We start from the raw sequence: 18,090 nt of genomic DNA, 5'->3' as shown, positions 1-18,090 counted from the left end.
ATGGGAGCCAGTTCCCTAACTTAGGGAGCCTGCTTTATGCATCTAGGAGCCGGCTCAGACTCCATTGATGAGGGAGCTGGCTCCCTCCTTTTGGGAACCCTTTCTCTCACTCCGTGAAGTCGGTCGGCGATTTCTGCTTCGTTTTCCTCGCCTCCGGCAATACCCAGGCCCTCTGAATTTTTTTTAATACTTGTTCCAGTGTTCATTCAGTGTCCCAGATTATTTTAAAGACATCCATATGCATCAACAATCTCAATTAAACAAGGCTTAAACAAATATACAGAATCATACAATTAAACGGTTTAAGAATTTTCAAAATAGTTTAATACAACGAAGCAAATTACAGTTTACACATGCATCAAAGATATATTTTAGCATTAATTAAACTCCTGGAGTCTAGCTAGGGATGCACAGAACACAGGTTTAAGGGAAAGAGACAGAATAGAGACTTGCCTCTAATTTCAGTTTAGAAATCTTAAACCTACGTCTCTAAGTTTTTCGACCACTTCCTAGACTGTCGTTCCACTCCTCTGATGCTCTTGGTTCAACCCAGAAGCACTCCGTCCAGTCCTCCTTGAACCTCTCTGTCTATCTCTCAAATTTCCATCTCTACCTCTCAATACTCTATGTTCGTGGTTTTTTTGTCGTAAACCCTAAACAGACATCATATATATATATATATATATATATATATATAGTCATCTTTGAAAACCCTAGTCCACTTAGAATTAGAGACGGCCAACCCTAAATTAAATTCTAGTCAGCCACAACGTGAATCCTAAAAGAAAATAAAACCTAGGTTAAACATTAACTATACCCTACTACAACCCAATCCACGTATTTACATTACTAACCGATTACTTCAATTAAGGAAAACCATAATATAATTACAATTAATTTAATTAAAGAAAATCAACATATAACTACACAAAATAATTCATTAATTAATTCAAATAAATACAATTTAATAAAACAATACCTTTAATAAAACAATTTATCAATTAATTCACATAAACAGCTAAATAAACAATTAAATAAATAAAATGCAACAAAATAATTAATTAAAATACCAGGGCTATCCTTGTAAAATTAGGGGTATTACAGAGGTCATGCCGAAATTTTGTATATATTATTATTATTATTTTGGTATCTTTTGGGACGTTACAGACAAAATTAAGCTGATTTAATTTATCAGTCAACCAATATCCCAACCAAAATCCTGACCCTTGTGTAAAATCAGCAATCCCTCAACTAAATCCATGAAAAATGCTCTGTCATTTCAACTTCAATATAGGAAATGGCTGCAAGGATCTAGGGATCTCTAATGGTCCATCACAATTATCTAATAAATATTAGACTTTAAGACAAAATCACTATGTCTCTCCTCCTGCCTGTCCTCCAAACATCTGCTTCATACCATGAAGCATTATGTTTCCACTAGGATGAATAAAGAACTAAGAGTTATGAACCTCAGTCCTTGCATCCTCTTTCCAACTTGTCTATAGAAAGTACCATTAGTATGGTACCACCAGCTTTCGTCTGCACCCATTGTTCAAATTAGAGCATCGTCAAAAGTTAACTCTACAACTGAATCCTTACATACTGATTCATGATAAACTTACCGATTTGGAAAGTCAATCCGTAATTCCATTTATCGAAAGTCAACTAGCTATGACTTTTTGACATACATTGTGCATCGCTTCCTTATTATAGGTGATCGGTCTCACCATCCTGTCTTTGACACACCCAATTTCTATAATGTAAGTAAGTGTCAATTAGACTACTTATCCAACCTCAAAAGAACATGGAACATTTCTATCCTCCAAACAAGTCATCAATTTCCCTGCAACAGCTAATTGTTGCAAATTGTGACCTAAAAAAAAAAATTCCATATTTTTATTTTGTAAATGAAGAAACTTGATTTCCTCTTCCATATGCAACACCGGCAACTCCTCATAATGACACACCCTTGTGAAGAAATTCTTGCTTAAGAATTAACTGATGAAGATTTATTCAGTCTACTATCCTCAATCGGTGTCATTCTAACAAGTACCTAAACTAGTACAAACTCCTCCTTCCATCTTGGTGACAACTTCTAGAATTTCTTAGAAGATGTTCTACAACTCTGACACCTCTAATAAATCATCGTGGCGATAAAGTATATCAAACTAATCGTACTACATTATTTGACTTGTAGTGATGATTTAACTATTCCATCCCAAATAACATACCATAATAACGTATGTCCAGGTCAAATAGATTGGTTAGATTATGTATTTCTACCAAATCCTATGAGCACATGCTCACAATCCTAGCGTAAATAACGCTATTACTCCATGTTATTAAAAAAAAAAAAAAAAAAAAAAAAAAAAAAGAAATAGTAGTTGGCTGATCACATACTTGTGTCCCCAACTAAACCATATTCCAAATCATAAATAATTGACAACAAATAAAACACATAAGATACACACAATAGAACAAAATATAATCCTACTTAAAACACTGTTCTTTCTATAAAAGAAAACCTCTTCTAAAATAAACTTGCAAAAATTGTTTCACAAAATTTCTTTTTATAGTTTCGTAGGTAATCATCCAACCTCGAAACATATACTTTAAACATAGCTGAAAAACAACATATGTTTGCCTAAACAAATACCAACGGCTTAACCCTTATCCTCCTTATACGCGGAATATAAACTGTTTAACTTGGCTTTATAAAGTAAATTAAAACGTCACAACCTAATCCCCACACTCTCCGGAATGTGATATAAAATCATTGTTTTGTTTTGGTAAGAACTCCATTAGATCCCTAAACTCCAGAAGAGTACTTCTCACATATCTCTCTTAGAGATGATACAAAAATTTAACTATATGTAGATTAATCCACACCAAATCTACTTGTATCATTCATTATACTATTAGCGAATAAGATCATCCTGGTGCAATCATTCATCTTCAAGATTTAATATCCTCTTTCTTGGATACGTTGAAATCTCCTCCCATAGGATCCTTTTAGGACACCTACTATTCGTTTGTCTCCTTTTTTAGATCAACTGAAGTCATGTTGGCCCCGATATGTGGTGACCTAACACATACACCTAAATCATTTCTTGGCTTATACTTTTAAAAGTAGCGCCAACCGGAACTAAACCTTCGATTCCTAATTCTACCTTCTGGTAAAGAAATCGATAATGTACTCCTTTACTCCTTTGGGTCTTTATCGCTTTCGCCTTGGACCCAATCCTCCTTCCAGTGTTAACCATTCTGTGATACAGAATATAATTGACATTCGCTTCTCCTAACGAACCATAAATAGAGTACAATGAATCCTAATATGGGCTCTAAGTTTGAAGAGATGCATCACGGAAGTCATATAATGAAAGATACTCCTAAGGACACTTGACCCCGGAGTGCTTCGATACTAACTGTGATAACCCCGGATTTCTTAATGCGGGTTGGCAGGCCCACGCCCGAACGCCCGAAGATATAAAAAATAAATAGTAATAATCGAACACAGAATACAAATATAATCAATAAGAATAAATAAACTGCTGAAAAGAAACTAGAATGATAATCCAAAAATTCCTCAGAATAATCTTCTATTAATAAATCCATCTGATACAAGTAATCCTTCAAACTAAAAAAAATACAACTCGGGAATCCATAATACGTGGACCTCTGGAAAACCAAAACTAAACAATCAACGGTCTATAACTAGATACAGAAATCCCAAAGGGAACTCCTATGTAGACAATCCGGAAGAATAAAGTAGACAATCCCCATTCAGCACGAATAATCCCTACTCCTGATGAATTCCTGAAAAATAATGGTGGGTTAGGGCCACAAACAAGTTCTACTCTTTACAGTCCAAGTAGAGACCCGATACGCAGAAACATCCTAAACAACTCAACAATAACTATTTAGTCCGTAAATATATATATATATATACACATATATATATACTACAGGACTCTTACTAGACTACAGGCCAGTCTCAACCTGACTAGTAGGCATCACGCAAAATGCACCTGAAGTGGGCATGAGTACCTAAACCTAGCAGGATACACATCAAACCATCATAGCCAGCTATGCATCCCAATGCATATACGCTCTCTAACCATCGATCCTGAGACTCAAGCTCATATCGTGATAACATAATTATATATTTAAAATATACTTCATCCTAATACAGAACATAAAGCAAACATCCAGTATGTCATTCAACTGTTTTTGTTGAGCTGACATGAATCTATGTAGGATATAACTTTTTGTTATGTATGAGTAGGTAGGAATTAGCGTTTTGATCTAATCCATCCCTAATATGCCACCGTCCCATACTGGTGCATATAATCCACAAAATCCATAAATGATGCAACATTCCAAAGTAATATATCAAATAAATCCACAAATCCAATAATTGATGCAATAAATGATAAATTTAAACATCAATTAAAATCCACCAAAAACAACCCAATAATTGATAAAACAGAGATAAATAGTTTATCAATTATACTCCAAAATAAGCATAAATAATGTATAATATGTATATGACCATATTATGCATCCAATACAAGATTTAAAAATTATGTTCCAGTCATTTAAGTTTCTAACATAAAACTAAGCAATTAAAACCTTCATATCCGTTAACAGTATGCAAAATTCTTTAAACTTTCATACTGTTCAATTCATTAGCATATAAATATTAATTATGCCATATGGGTTTTAATACAACATGAAATAATATTTAGAATCCTCAATGTTAACCCGAAACAGCTTCAGGAACCCCAAAAATATCAAAATCGTACTTAAAAATCAATTCCAGTATGTATTTAGGCAAGAGAGCTTGCTCTCAAAATGGAGAGCAAGCTCTCACACATAGGGAGCCGGCTACCTAACCTTGGGAGCTGGCTCTGTGCCTTAGGGAGCCGGCTCCCTTAACCATGGAGCCGGCTCTCTCTCTCTCAGAAAGTCGCGAGCTGAAAAATAAAGAGAGCCGGCGCTTCCCCTTTGGGAGCCGGCTCTGTCCCTACTTCATGTCATCGTCTTCGTCTCCGATGATGTCAAAATCCCTCTGTAATGTTTTGTTTAAGTTCCTAGAGGTCCAACTAAATCCCAAATCATCCAGAAAAATCATATAAACTCAATACGCATCGTTACAAGATTTGTATAGAATATGAAACAATTTGTTCAACAATTAAATTTCAATTAATCAACATATAAAATATAGTTTAAAATCTGAATTAACATGCACACATAATTAATTTTAATGTCCGTTAAGTTCCTGGAGACTATCTAGGCATGTACAAAACACAGATCAAAGGGAAAGAGCAAGAAATAGAACTTACCTCTAAGTTTCGAATTAAAACATTAACTTCTTCTTCCTAGTTTTTCCAGCAATCGTGACTGTCGTCAAGGACTCCTCTGCTCTAGTTCTAACCCTCGAACAACCCTCAACCTTCCTCCTTAGTCCGGCCTAATCCTTTGGCCAAGACCTTTTTTTGTTTCTCGGTTTCTATTCTCTCCTCTCTGTTATTTCTTTTTCTCTAGGTATAAAAACAACTCACATATAAACCTAGCCTCCTCCTCCACAAACTTAAATACATATATATAGGCAATAATATTTAAACCTAATCCTATATGTAATACAAGTCTGTTTATACAGAAAAAGAAAAAAAAATAATAATACAACTATATAGTAATATTAATACTACCCTGTAATATTACGTATCTACATATATATGTAACCATTTATAAATATAATATATTTATATAAATATAGATATAACTGAATCCTTCTTATCATTATTAATTAAAATAATAATAATAATAACCTCTACTACCCATGGGTCATAACCCTTACTCATGTAGGTCTATCCAAGTAGTCCATGTGACCCATCTATTTGATCCACTACTACTATCCAAATCCAACTCATTTTTAAATTAAAAATAAATAAAATAGAATACACATTTAATCAAGCAAATAAAATTACATTTAAACAAGCACATCATCTTTTAACAAATAATTTCATACAACAATTAATTTAAACAAACTACTTAAGCACACACTTACAATTAAACAATTAATTTATTTAAACATTATTTAAACATAAAACACGAAACCATATAAACACATAGCCACATAAGCACCTAAAATACAATCAAATAAAATAATTAAATTCTAATTATATCCTTTTTAAAATTAGGGGTATTACATGAAATTCCAAAAATGCTCTTATAACAGACGTTTTCGAAAAATGCATATGCACACAGAAAATCAGATTTGACGTAGGATTTTTGAAATCGAGACGGCATTTTTTGGAAAATTGTTGTGAAGAAACCCCCCACCCCTAAAATCACGTTTTTTACCCGACCATGTCGAAAGAAAAAATGCAACTTGAATTCTTGTTATATTTAATTTGCTACCAATATTCCCAATGGGGAGTAAACCAAGTAGGGTCAATCTTGAGTCCATTTTCAAGGATTTTGAGTTAGTTTTCCAATTAGATGAACCTCATCTTCAAATTCCATTCATGTTGAGAGATATGGTTCGCTGCAATTCTGAATCAAATCTCCGAAATGGGTTGCAGTCCTGTAATGACCTGAATTCGTGGGTCCGGACCGTTACCAAGGTCCTTACCCTAACTCAAGGTCAACTGAGTCACACTGTCCATTTCCTGTGTCCAAACGTCTTCATAAAGATTAATCCAAGGTCCACAACTGTCCTAAGACTCAACCTTACATGAAAGCCCAAACATACAGGTCAAAAGGAACAGTCAGCCAGCTGATAGCCCTTGGTCGGCCGGCTGACAAGGTAGGATCGGTTGGCTGACCTACATGATCGGTCGACTGAAACGATGAGGAGAATCGAGTGCTCTCGGGACCTTCACTGTACAGGTCATTAGTCGGCTGAAGGATAGGGTTCGGTCGACCGAACCTAGGGTTTCGGTCGGCTGATGGTGAGGATCAGCCAGCCGAAACATGGCCTTTGAACCAAGAACTCACTCGAATAAATTTCTTGGCTGAGCTTGAACATTCCAAACCTAAACCGAACCTATTTCACACCCCATTTCCGAATTCACGGTAACAAAATATGATGATACATATTGTAATACCCCTAATTGTAAAAGGATAGTCTCGGCATTTATTTATTATTTTTATTGTATTTTTGCATGATTATTTGGTTTAATTCTTTTATTTAATTGTTTACCTGTGTGACGTGTATTTAATTGGTATCTATTTCTTTGTTTCAATTGCATTCTATTTATTTAATTGATTATTCGTGTATTTAATTGATATCTATTTATTTGTTTAAATTGCATTCTATTTATTTAATTGATTATTAAAGGTTTTAATTTAGGAAGTAATTTAGGAAGTATTTTAATTAACGATTTTTTCAAAATTGAGGGTTTAGTTTCTTTAGCCGACACAGGATTTAATTAAGTTCTATGGGCCGGTTAGGATTTAGTTAGGGCTCAAATTAATGTAGGGTTTTGGTATAACTCTATAAATATATGGGTATACGTCTGTCGAGGGTTTCTAAAACCCTATTCACCATATTCCCGTATACAGTAAAGAGAGAAGTTGAGAGAACAGAGCGTCGTAACGGTCTGTCAAGGAGAATAACAGAGAGGACCAAGGGAGGTGTTTGGTGGATTAGATCAGAACCAGAGGAGGCTAGAAGGTAGTCAGTGGTTGCCGGAAAGCTTAGAACAACGGCGTCAAGGTTCTGTTTATAAAACTGTACAGGCAAGTTCTTCTCTTTCTCCTTCCCTTTGGCTTGTGTTCTGTGCACCTAGACAGTCTCTAGGAGATTAATTGGCCTTAAACTGAACCATGCATGTTTGATATATGATTTGCTTGATCGTTTTATCTGTGCAAAATTTATTTACAAAATAATTATAGCGCATATGTTTTCTTGACTCTGTTTTGGCATAACGTCCCACTGTTCTAATTTTTATTTTGAATCTTACTGAAATCAATCAAGGTCTGACTGGATACTAGACGTAAATTAAGACTTCAAATTTAAATTGGAGAAAGAACAGAGGGGTTGGGATAAAACTGATCTTGCAATTTAGTTTCAGTGTCGTTCTTCAACAACGCTAGTTTAAATGGACTAATTAAACTCTGTAATTGCTTTCAAAACTATTGTAAACAATCTTGGGGAATGCTTCTAGACTAAATTACGAGTCCTAAGATTAGTTCAGAGACTAACAGAGGGTTAGGAATAAGCCAGAGAAGGAGCACAAGAGCTGAAACGACGCACCGGGGACGAAGGCTCTCAGAGGAAGTGAGAGCCGGCTCCATGGAAGTGGGAGCCGGCTCCCACAACAAAGTGGAGCCGGCTCTAGGGAGTCCTAGAGCCGGCTCTAGGCTGGAAAAGAGCCTGCTCCAAATTCTGGAGCAGGCTCCCTTGGTATTTTTGGTTTATTTTACGATTTTTTTTAATTTTCTACATACTATGTTCACTGTTGGAGCATGGAGACTGTTGGAATGAATTTGGAACTTTACAGAGGGATCAAGGAATGAATTTTGAGTGTTATTAAGACCCTAAATTGAGTAAAGTTTAATTCTAAGTTGTCGGGACAAACAGTGTAAAAATTAAGGCACTTAACAAATGGAAGTTGAATTAATTGTTGAATTAAAATTCAGCAATTTGATGGAACATAATGTGTTTATAAAACTTGTTTTAGAATGCATTCAAGTGCATGGTAAGCTCATTTAATTATTAATTTTGATCTATGCATGCTTAGGAGGCTAGTTGCTGAAATATTTAAACAATCTTCTGAATTGTTTTAGCAATTTATTGGTTAATAATAGGATTATTTAACCTATTCACATGCATGATGGAGTCCCTGACATATTAAATTTGGTCTATGCATGCTCTGGATGTTAGTTGTTGATTTGTTAAATCGTCTCCTGCAACTATATGGTTAAATGCTTGGATTTAAATTGCTGAAGCTTTAAATATTTTTCTGCAATTGTTTGGATGGTAGTTTTTGGTCTGTAAATTATTGAACTGTAATATATGTTGTAATTTACATGGATATGGAGGATGGTATGTACCGGTATGGGACGGTGACATACTAGGGATGGTTTAGCTCAAAACGCATAAACCTAACCTAATGGATTAATGGAATGGATTGGAAGATATCGAATCCTAATTGTGACTAAGTCAGATCAGCTGTAAACAAGTTGGATGACTTCCTGGATTAACGGATGGTAGTTAAGTCATATCAACTGAATAAGTTGAATGACTAACTAGTTGGTTTATTGTATGACAGTTTAATAAATAGTTGAACTGCATACCCTGGATTTGGACGGACTTTATATTTATGGTTATGGTACCACGAGTTGAGCTTGAGTCTCAGACTCGTTGGTTAGGGTGCGTATATGCAGAGGATGCGTAGCTGGTTATAATAGGTTGAGGTGTACCCTGTTAGGTCTAGGTACTCATGCCCACCTTTGGGTGCGTATTCGCATGTTGCCTTCTATTCAGGTTGAGACCCCTATTATAGACTGGTGAATGTCCCTTAGTGTGGATATATTTATACGTATGGACTAGATAGATATTGTGAGGTGTCTACGGTGTATCTGCGTATCGGGTCACTGTATGGATTGCAGTTAGATTAGAACTTGCTCATGGGTCTGACCCACTCCTTTATTATTCTTTTCAGGTACAGGACGGTTCCAGCCTTAGAGCTTGATCGTGCTTGTCGAGGACAGTCTCACTTTCATCTGAATACGTAGGACTTCTCTCGATGTTTCTAGCATTATCTATTTTCAGTTTTCAGTTTCAGTTGAACTTTTGGTTAGGGGTCCATCAGTGGATTCCCAAGTTGTAACCTTGAAGTTTTGGAGGATTGGATTTTTATTTTTCAGTTGTCCATGGAGGATTTTATAATTAATGTTTCTTTCAGTTTTATTCTATCTTTATTGTTCTTTTTGTCATCTGTGTTCGTTTTAAAATACTTTAATTGTTTGATATTCCCTCGGGTTTGGGCCTCGGCCTGATCAACCCGTGTCTCGGATCCGAGGGGTATCACACATATTTGAAGGGCATCGTTAGTGAATTATAATATAACATTCCTTCACCATTCATCAAGAAATATTTACTTAGTACCAAGTTTATAACACTTGCAATCAAGTGTTATGGTCCAAGTACATGTCCAAGGTTAACAAAAAACCAAAACAAAAAAAAAAATTACACTTTACTATAGTTTGAGACTTTACAAAAATGGGAAATACACAAAAGATACAAAATAAACTCCTAGTCATCCTCATGCTTGTGGAAAGTCGGCGTCCACTACTTATTTTCTGAGTCCTGAAAAATGTTAAATAATAGGGTGAGCGTAAAACTCAGTAAGTGGTGCCTAAGACACACCTCTTGTAGCCCCATGAATCTAAATAATGAATAGATCAAAAGGAAATGGGGTCATACAAAGTAGAGTAAAAATAACATATCAATTCCAAGTTCAAAACAATTAAATGTCGTGCCATGAATGCAATGCCATGCATGTCACTCCCCATTTTCAGAAAAAACATCCATCACTTCACAAACTGTTAATATAACCCGCCCTTTGGTGACTCCGCAGCGACGCGATAGAACGATTGGCTACTGTCCCTGACCTTTGGTACCTCCGCAGCGTCATTTGGGGCCCAGATAGCTTAACCACGCTAGGGCAATCTCCCTAGTTCCCTCTAGGCTATACTAACACACCGGCCCATTGGTGACTCCGCGATGACTGGTTTTTCTCAAAACACTTTATCAAAATTCCTCCCTAAAATCACCTTTCACTTTTATTTTAAAACACTTTCTCTTTTCTTTCATGCCCAATGCTATGAAATGCGTGTCATGTACTTCACCAATAATATGAGCATAAAAGAAATTTACACTATACAATTTAACATGCTCCTACATAGCAACTTCTAGAAAATTAACAAACATCGTAGGCATGTAAATTAACATCTAAGCAAACTTTTCACATAGTTTCATCAACACATACAAGTATAGATTCCAAATACAACAAATATATCATTCTCAAGACAATTGACTTAAAATTAAGCATGTTCTACAACAAATATGGAGAAATAATTCACAAAAGGACAAGAAAAATATGGATTAGAGACCCCTTCCTCTAAAACAATGAAAAGCCCCAATTTTCCCTAGATCCCAATTCTCCTAGAGTGCACCAAACACCAAATTGCTCCGATCAACTTAAAGATCTCGTTGTGGGCTTCAATTTGCCGTAAACGGCACTTAAAAATACCAAGTATAGAAAGAAAGATCTAGGATTGAAGTTTCGAAGCAAAAAAGAAAAAGAAAAAGTGAAGCCAAGAAAGGACAGAGAGAACCAGTGGGGAAAGTAAGAAATGAGACCCAAAGTGGTCTCTAACTCACTTAAATGTGTAAAGTGGGTCCCACTATTTTCTTTTTATTTTACCTTTTTCTTTTTCCTTTTATTTTTACATCACATAATTATACATATATGCAACTATATAAATTTCACATAAAGCACCTCAAATAAAATGCATGGAGTGCAAATGGACCCAATCAAAATACCTAGATGCAACAATTTGGTAGCAGATCCCACACGGAACCGTCTGGCCTGGAAAAACTGAAAAATGCAAAAATGATCACCCTTACATTTCAAAGAGTCCTGGACTCAATGAAATGTCCCAAACAACTCTCAGACACAACCGGCAATCCCCGTAGTGTCCAATACGTAAAACGGTAAAAGACTGAAATGCCCTTGCGACTTCAAAATCTCCGGAAAAAGAAAAATGCCGAAAATTAGAAACATCACAATCTCCCCAACTTAAAAGGATTTCGTCCTCGAAATCGATCCATACCTGGGGAAGAAAACAATGCTAGATACTTGGAGCGAACCTCCTGCTCAAGCTCCCAAGTAACCTCCTCGATTCCGTGGTGCCTCCAAAGAACTTTCACTAAAGGTATCGTCTTATTCCTTAACACCTTCTGTCGTGTGTTAAGGATCTGAACAGGTCCCTCTTCATAGGAGACATCCTCATCAATATTCATATTAACCCAATCCAAAACATGAGATGGATCTGGTTCATACTTCCGTAACATCGACACATGAAAAATATTGTGAACCCTGTCTATCTGCGGTAGCAAAACAAGTCTATAGGTAACCACTCCTACACGGTCCAAAATCTCAAACGGTCCGATGAACTGTGGCGACAACTTGCCACTTTTCCCGAATCTCATCAATCCTTTTCGTAGAGAAACCCGTAGAAAAACATGGTCTCCCACCTCAAAAGATAACGGCCGTCTCCGTTTATCCGCATAACTCTTCTGTCGACTCTGAGCTATGAGTAATTTATGTCTAATCAATTTAATCTTCTCAGTGGTCTCGAGTATAATGTCGGGTCCCAAGGCGGCTGTCTCGCTCACCTTAGTCCAACAAACTGGAGACCTACAAAGTCTGTCATACAACGCCTCAAATGGAGCTATCTAGATACTTGCCTCATAACTGTTGTTGTAGGCAAACTTAATAAGTGGAAGGTCATCCTCCCAACTACCTCCCAAATCAAGCACACATACCCTAAGCACATCCTCCAAAATCTGGATAGTATGCTCCGACTGGCCGTCCGTCTGTGGATGGAATGTCGTACTCAGGACTTCAAAGTGAACTTGGCAAAAACAACAGTTATCAAGCAAGTATCGAGCGTGGCTTTGTTTTTGCCTGATAACACTGCTTGAAGTCCTTCCCAGAACTTCGAAGTGAACTTGGCATCCCTGTCCGATACAATGGTTACTGAAACTCCATGCAACCTTACAATCTCCTTGACATATAGTACACCAAGTGCCTCTGCATCATCTGTTGTCGTAATAGGCAAAAAGTGAGCCGTCTTGGTCAGTCTGTTAATGATGACCCATACGGCCTCATTACCTCTCCATGACTTTGGAAGGCCTGTCACAAAATCCATTGCAATCTGCTCCCATTTCCACTACGCTTCTGGCAATGGTTGTAACAAACCTACTTGTCTCTAATGCTCAGCCTTCACCTGCTGACAGGTAAGGCACTTAGCCACAAACTGAGCAACATCTTTTTTCATCCCGTTCCGCCAATACTAACGTCTCAAATTGTGATACATCTTGGTACCACCTGGATGAACTGCAAAGTGGGAAGTGTGAAACTCTCGTAGGACGTCCTCACGACAAACCATGAGAACCACCAACAAACCCCTGAACTGTAGACCCCCATCTGCACGCAAAGCTCAATCTTTCACTATCTTACCACTGGAGATCAAAGTGTGAATGGCATCTAAATCTGGGTCATGTCTCTGTGACTCAATCACTCGTACAACAAGAGTAGGCTAAGCCACAAGATTAAACAAGAATGCTGGTTTACTGTCAACATCGTCATCAAAACAATACAATCCCATCTCTGCTAAATCCTTAAGCGTCTTCCACTTCCGAATAGCCAAACAGGACAGAGTCCCACGAGATTTCCGTCTTAAGGCATCCGCTACCACATTTGCCTTGCCCGGATGATATTGTAAGTTAAAATTGTAATCTTCCAAGAATTCAACCCATCACCTTTGTCTATTGTTCAAGAACTTTTGAGAGAAAAGGTACTTGAGACTTTTGTGATCCGAGAACACCTCGAATCTTTCACCATACAAGTAGTGTCTCCAATACTTCAAAGCAAAAACAACGGCCGTAAATTCCAGATCATGAGTAGGGTAGTTGTACTCATGAGTCTTCAACTGTCGAAACCCATAAGCCACTACTCTACCATCCTGCATTAACACACATCCCAAACCATCACGTGAAGTGTCACAATAAATCATATAACCCAAGCCACGCTCGGGTATCACCAACACTGGAGCTGTGACGAGTAAAGCCGCTCGTGAACGCCAAAATTGATGTAGTAAATGTGCGGTTCAAGGAAAGCCTTTTTAGGTCAAGTTTAAATTTATAAGAACCACTACCAATACTACTACTAACGTAGCAAGAGTGAGTAGAGATCGTCCTAAGGGATTGTGGGGATTGAGCAATGTCGAAGTTAATTGTGGAATCGCAATTAGGGTTAGTAGGTCGAGTGATCAAACAATTGGTTGGTTGGTTGATTAAAGAGCAACTAGATTAAACTAAGTAATAGCAAAAGAGTGCAATTAAGAGTAAGAAAGAGAGAGAAGAGTCTTGGGGTTTAGAGATCACCACCAAGCAATGCATTTCTATATTATTGACAAGTGATTAATAAAGGCAATTAGGGTGTTGCAATATTGGTCTGTATGTATTTGGTTGATTCAACAAGCAAAGATGACTAGTTCAGCATGTATTGTCTAAACATCATGTGAAAGGCACAATATATCTAAGCAATAAAGCATATATTGTCTAAATAACATGTGAAAGGCACAATAAATCAAATCAAGTCATTAATCCTTTCATTAGACTCACAATCCAAACACAATACAAGATTAGAGACATATGTTAATTACATTCAACAGCTTGGATCATCAAACAACAAGCATAGATTGTCCTCTCATTTAACACTACACTACAACTATACTACATCTACACTACTAGAATGAAAATAAACTAGGGAAGAGGCACAATCTATCAAGAGATAAGCATGAACCATCAAGAGAATCACAAAAGCATTCTTTTAAGCACAATGTTTTGACAATTTCTAAATTTATGGCATCAATACACATAGACATGCATCAATAACACAAAATCTAGAGACAAGAACATAAACATCAATTCTAGCATACATAGACATATGAATAGAATGAAATGATCAATTGGAAACATTAAACCACATAAATCATTGAATAAACAAGATCTATATATATCAAAGTGTCAAAACATCCATTACAACACTAATCCCTCAATAATACACAAGATTAAGATATAGAAAGTATGCTTGGGGCTAACTCTAGCCCTAAGAGGATGTCTAGCCACTCATGGTGATGATGCTCCAACCCTCAAGGGCTAACTCCGTGGAAGAAGTTTGCTCCTTGTTGATGAAGATCTCCAATGGTGTCTCTAGCCTCCTCCTCCTCTAAACTTCCTCTCCAAGAGATGATATGAAAAATATAATGTTTTTCTTCTTCTTTTTTTTTAAAAAAAAAAAAAGCAATCCTTATCATTATATGAGTAGGTCAAAATAACACCCAAAATGAGCTGGGGTCGTGCACACAATATTTCCTAATGATTGGATAAAGGAATCGAAAGTAAGTGAGATCGATCGAACTTAGGCTAGATCGATCCAACTGGCTGAACTTTTTGGAAAGAGATAAATCCGAGATATTTATGGGAAAAGGACAAAAGTGGTTAGTGGGTGGTACAACTGTGGATAGGATCAATCATTTGGATAAGGACAAAGGTGTTCGATCGATCGAAGAATGATGTTGGATCGATCAAAATTTTAGACTTAAGTGCTTTGGGTCAAAGCTTGGATCTATCTTCAAGTGCTGAGATCGATCATTGTTCGATCGATCGAACCTTGAACTTGGATCGATCGAACTTGCTGCTTTGCTTTATTTTGCTAATTTCTTTCTCCACTTTGCTCCTTTCTTTGTTTAATCTCAGAATTGTTTCAATTAAGCTCTTATTTTGCTGAGTTAGCTTATTTTCGGGATAAGTGCCTGAAAATGAAAATAATACGAAATCAATCTAAAACGATAAAGTGAGATAGATAAAGGTACTAGAATGCCTAAGCTTAAGGGGTTTAAATACGCACTTTTCAGTGCTCATCAAGCTGTAGTCAACCTTGTCTTCAGCTCTTAAAAGGATGACTCATAGGCTTTATTCCACACAAACTTGATCCCTTTCCTGGTCAAACGGGTCATAGGCGCTGCCAAACAGGAGAAATCTTTCACAAATCTCCGATAGTAACCCACTAAACCAAGAAAACTCTAGATCTCAAACATATTCTTGGGTTGCTTCCAAGTTAAAACTGTTTCAATCTTTGATGGGTCAACCGATACTCCACCTTCTGAAATAATATACCCCAAAAACTTCACCTCTTGTAGCCAAAACTCGCACTTCTCATCTTTGGCATACAATTGGTGCTCTCACAAAATTTGCAATATGATACTCAAATAGACCTCGTGCTCCTCCCGAGTCTGTGAGTACACAAGAATGTCATCCATGAAAACTACCACAAACTGGTCCAAGTAATCGTGAAAGACACGGTTCATCAAGTCAATAAATGCCGCTGGAGCATTAGTCAAGCCGAAAGGCATAACAAGGAACTCATAGTGTCCATACCGTGTACGGAACGCTGTCTTTAGGATATCCTCATCCCTAACCCGTAACTGATAGTAGCCTGACTTCAAGTCAATCTTCAAAAAACAACTGGCTCCTCTCAACTGATCAAACAAATCATCTATCTTTGGCAAAGGATACTTGTTCTTGATAGTGGCATAATTTAACTTCTGGTAATCAATGCACAACCTCAAAGAACCATCTTTTTTCTTAACAAACAAGACCGGTGGGCCCCACGGCGACACACTCGGTCGGATGAAGCCTTTCATCCTCAAATCATCAAGTTGCTTCTTCAATTCTTCCAATTCAACTGGTGCCATACGATACAGTGCCATAGAAATCAGCACGATACCTGACATTAAATCAATAGTGAACTCCACTTCTCGGTGTGGAGGCAACTCGGTCAAATCCTCCGGAAATACATTCAGAAAATCACGAACAACTGCAAGATAATCTTTTTCCACAACATCATCTTCTTCAGCTATAAGGCTAGCCAAGAAGTAATCACCATGACTTCGTCCACAAACTCCATAAAATGATGAAATATGGGAATCACTTTGATCTCCCACGAAAAAGAAACAGTTCCCCTCGGGAGTGCAAACTGTGACTCTACCTCTAAAACAGTCGATCATGGCATAAAACGCAGTTAACCAATCCATCCTGAGAATAACGTCAAAACTAGTCATCTCTAGGAGGATAAGGTCAAACACAAAGGTCCGCCCGGCTATCACAATGGAACAATCCCTCACAACTTGGCTCAAGGACACTGAAACTCCAACTAGTGTATCAACACACAATGCCTGATCCAAGAAGCTGACCTTTAACCCTGATGCAAGTGCAAATGATGATGAAATGAAAGAATGAGATACACCAGAGTAAATCAAAACACGGGCCTAAGAACCAAACACTGGAAAGATACCTTGAAGAACTGATGGACCATGAGATGCATCAGTTGGTACAAGAGCAAAGACATGCCCCTGCGGTGCCTGTGCCTGAGAACTGCCAACCTGAACACCAGACTACTGCACTGATAAAGTAGGAGTATCTCTCATTGCTGGTCGTGAACCCTGCGAAGACATGGCAGGCTGTGGTGGTGGCGATGGTTTGAAACCTGACTGAACTGTAGTCGACTGTGACAACCTCTGCCGTGACCCTCTGCCACTAGTGGTGCCTGTTCCCTGACTCGGACAGTCTCGAATCAAATGGCCCTGCTGGCGACACCCATAACAAGCCCTCGGAGCTGAAGAAACTGAAGACGATTTCATGGGATAATTGGATTTGTAATGTCTAGGCTGCTGACACTAAAAGTAAATAACTCCACTCCTATCAGACCCAGCTGGCATAGGAGTGGTGGAAGCAGATCGTGCAAACTGCTGCCCCTGAAACTGAGATGAACTACCCCTACTTCTCTTCCCTGAAGGTCCTTCTGAAAATGACCCTACATTCCTCTTTTGCTTCCACTGTTCCCTTCTTGCATCTTTATCTTTGGCCTCCGCCTCTAGCATCAATGCTCTTTCCACTGCCTCAGAATAAAACTTGATACCCTGTGCTATTAACAATGGCCTCATCTTATAGTCAAGTCCAGAGATAAACTTCTGAACCTTATCAACTTCATTACTCACCATTTCTGGAGCAAAGCGAGAGAGTGAGATGAACTTGTTCTCATACTCCGTCACTGACATATTGCCTTGGATAAGGCCAATAAACTGATCCTTTAACTCCTACCTCTTAGAGGCAGGGAAATACTTCTCATAGAACAGCTCCTTGAACCTATCCCAACTCATCTCTTCAATCTTATACTGATTTGTGATCAATTTCCACCAAAACTTGGCATCTTTTGAAAACTT

Source organism: Cornus florida, unplaced genomic scaffold (assembly GCF_030987335.1).
Source record: "Cornus florida cultivar Cherokee Brave unplaced genomic scaffold, ASM3098733v1 CherokeeBrave_3.0.0_Hap2_Chr01, whole genome shotgun sequence".
Classification (NCBI taxonomy): Eukaryota; Viridiplantae; Streptophyta; class Magnoliopsida; order Cornales; family Cornaceae; genus Cornus; species Cornus florida.
The sequence above is the reverse complement of the archived record's forward strand: the minus strand, read 5'-3'. Positions refer to the sequence as shown.